This window comes from Pongo abelii, chromosome 1 (assembly GCF_028885655.2).
Source record: "Pongo abelii isolate AG06213 chromosome 1, NHGRI_mPonAbe1-v2.0_pri, whole genome shotgun sequence".
NCBI lineage: Eukaryota > Metazoa > Chordata > Mammalia > Primates > Hominidae > Pongo > Pongo abelii.
Genome location: NC_071985.2, coordinates 49,689,790 through 49,693,125, shown reverse-complemented (window position 1 = coordinate 49,693,125; position 3,336 = coordinate 49,689,790). Strand labels below are relative to the sequence as shown.

At 41.2% G+C, this 3,336-nt stretch overlaps 1 non-coding gene across 1 annotated transcript; it reads left to right on the top strand.

Moving 5' to 3' along the window:
- The first annotated feature begins 741 nt into the window (after positions 1-741).
- LOC112130979 (U6 spliceosomal RNA) lies at positions 742-844 on the top strand. The gene has a single exon (XR_002913146.1). It is a non-coding gene; the product is annotated as a U6 spliceosomal RNA (small nuclear RNA).
- The last annotated feature ends 2,492 nt before the right edge of the window (positions 845-3,336 follow it).

Sequence of the window (3,336 nt, the reverse complement as noted above, 5' to 3'; positions counted from 1 at the left end):
AATTTCAACCTAAAATAGCATTTAGCCAGAGTTATACTTTTTTTTGTATGCGTGACAGAGTCTCACTCTGTTGCCCAGGCTGGAGTGCAGTGGCACTATCTCGGCTCACCACAACCTCTGCCTCCCCAGTTCAAGTGATTCTCCTGCCTCAGCATCTCGAGTAGCTGGGACTACAGGCACCCACCACCATGCCCTACTAATTTTTGTATTTTTATTAGAGACAGTGTTTTGCCATGTTGGCCAGGCTGGTCTTGAACTCCTGGCCTCAAGTGATCTGCCCACCTCGGCCTTCCGAAGTGCTCAGATTACAGGCCCGAGTCACTGTGCCCAACCAGAGTTATACATACATTTATTTATTTATTTAGAAATGGAGTCTCACTTTGTCACCCAGGCTGGAATGCAGTGGCACTGTGTCGGCTCACACAACCTCCGTCTCCTGGGTTCAAGCTATTCTCCTGCCTCAACCTCCTGAGTAGCTAGGATTACAGGCACCCACCACCACACCTAGCTAATTTTTATATTTTTAGTAGAGATGGGGTTTCACCATGTTGGCCAGACTGGTCTCGAACCCCTGACCTCAGGTGATCCACCTGCCTGGACCTCCCAAAGTGCTGGGATTACAGGCATTAGCCACCGCGCCCGGCCGAGTTATACATTTTTAATAACATTAAAAGGTGTTCAGCAATGTAATAATTAACCCAACTAAGATTTGTTGTCAGAATTTTCAGTCTAGTGCTCGCTTTGCTTTGGCAGCTTACATACTAAAATTGGAAAGATACAGAGAAGGTTAGCTTGGCTCCTGCGCAAGGATGATACGCAAATTCATGAAGCATTCCACATTAAATTTTTTTAATAAAGTAAAAATATATATATTTTAAAAGAGGCCAGGCTCAGTAGCTCACGCCTGTAATCCCAGCACTTTGGGAGGTCGAAGTGGGTGAATCACTTGAGGTCAGGAGTTTAAGACAAGCCTGGCCGACATGGTGAAATCCTGTCTCTACTGAAAAGACAAAAATTAGCCAAGAGTGGTGGCACACGCCTGTAATCCCAGCTATTCAGGAGGCTGAGGCAGGAGAATCGCTTGAACTCGGGAGGTGGAGGTTGCAGTGAGCCAAGATCGTGCCGCTGGACTCCAGCCTGGATGACAGAGTGAGACTCTGTCTTAAAGACAAAAAAAAAAAGAATTTTCAGCCTAGGCATCAGGAGAAAAGAAAAACTGAGGAATAACTGTTTGCCACAAGGTATTTCTCTCTTTTTTTTTTTTCTTTTTTTGAGACAGGGTCTCGCTGTGTCACCCAAGCTGGAGTACAGTGGTACAATCAGAGCTCACTGCAGCCTCGACCTGCCAGGCTCAAGCAATCCTCCCACCTCAGCTTCCCATGTAGCTGGGACCACAGGTGCATACCACAATACCTGGCTATTTTTTTTTTCTATTTTTTTGTAGAGATGCGGGGTGGGGGGTCTCACTATGTTGCCCAGGCTGGTCTCAAACTCCTGGGCTCAAGTGATCCTTCCGCCTTGGCCTCCCAAAGTGCTGGGATTACAGGTGTGAACCACCATACCTGGCCTCACAAGATATTCCTTATTCTTACCCCACTGAAGACAGCAGAAAAGGAAAGACACAAGTAAAAGGAAGAACTCCTTTGTTCAACAACATACTTCTGAGAAAAATTACAGAATCATTTTTTTGAAGTCTCTAAAAAATGGGATATAGTTATAATTATTTCAAATGTCCAAGGCATAAATTAGGTGATTTCTGAAGAACATTTCCAAATTCTTTTTTTCTAAGACATGAGAGTTGGGAACTTTTAAGCCATACCTCAACCATTGGACCGCTCTTTCCTGCTGCTGATTCTCCCTCCTAAGCATTGGAAGAACTTGATATTCCTCATAATACACCCAATACCCATTACCCAAAAAATAGTGTTCTCTGAGTTGTGGATCTCTTAAAGTTTCCTGCAGTGTGAAGCCAAATCTCAGTTCCCATGTCAAGTATTCAGCAATACACCCAACACAGCAACACGTTTAAGCTTTAATCAGAATGATGCAATTTCTGCCATGCAAATAGAACCTTCTTCCTATGGAGTATCATATCAGTGTGTTCTATTTACACTAATCATACCTTATTTTATCTGCATAATACATTGCACTTAACCTTCCTTGAAAATAGTGTGCTTTCTATTTCATAAATTGGTTAAAGATAGCTCTTTCATGACAAGGATTTGATTTGAGCCCTGCTACTATACCTTGAGAGCCATAAGTGAAAATCAGGACATTATAGCCAAGGTAAATAGCACATTTATTGTAGTCGTTGTCAGCCCTCTCAACCTGAGAAGGAATTGTTCCTTGACGCATAGGATGGGGGAGAACATGGTGTGTATTAAAATATGTGTGTGTGTGTACAGGACTTGTCACTTATTAGAAGCTACGAATATTGAAGGTAGTATCACTTCCTATATAATTATAAATTGTATTTTTATAATTATAATGGTAATTGTATTAAAAATTATTTAAAAATAATTATCACTATTATTTCTGTCATAAGAATTATTAATAGAAAAGGAAAAAAAATGAGCACAAATTCACCCAAAATGAAGTAGAGTTAAAAAAAAAAAAAGTCAGAAATGCACTTTAAGGAGAGTGTCTGGTTCAGAAGCTTACAATGAACTGATTTGATTGAATTTTTTTTCAAATCAAATATGTCTTTAGAATTGGTTCCTGGAACATCTGGGTCTTCAGTTTTGTACAGTTCCTCTTTTCTTATGCACCCTCTACCTATCAACTCCTACTCTAAAAAAACAGTATGACATCAATTTTTAAAAAATGTGATACCTCTCCCAGAGGCATTTACTGTTTAAGCCCTCCAGGCATTTTGAAGACATTTTCAGCAACAGTAGGCAACTGAGGACTTCCAGGAAAAAAAAAAAAAAAAGTAGATTTAGTCATTTCATACTACAACTACAGTTTTAAAAAGCACAAAGTTTAGTAAAAGTCATAGCTCACATTAACAGATAGAACTGGAGGCCAGCCGTGGTGATTCACACCTGTAATCCCAGCACTTTGGGTGGCTGAGGCAGGCCGATCACTTGAGGTCAGGAGTTTGAGACTAGCCTGGCCAACATGTTGAAACCTCGTCTCTACTAAAAATACAAAAATTAGCCTGGTGTGGTGGCGTGTGCATGTAATTCCAGCTGCTCAGGAAGTTGAGGCAGGAGAATCTCTTGGATCTGGGAGATGGAGTTTGCAATGAGCGGAGGTTGCAGTGACCCGAAACTGAGCCTGGGTAACAAAGCAAGACTGTCTCAAAAAGAAAAAAAATTTTGAAAAATTAGAAGC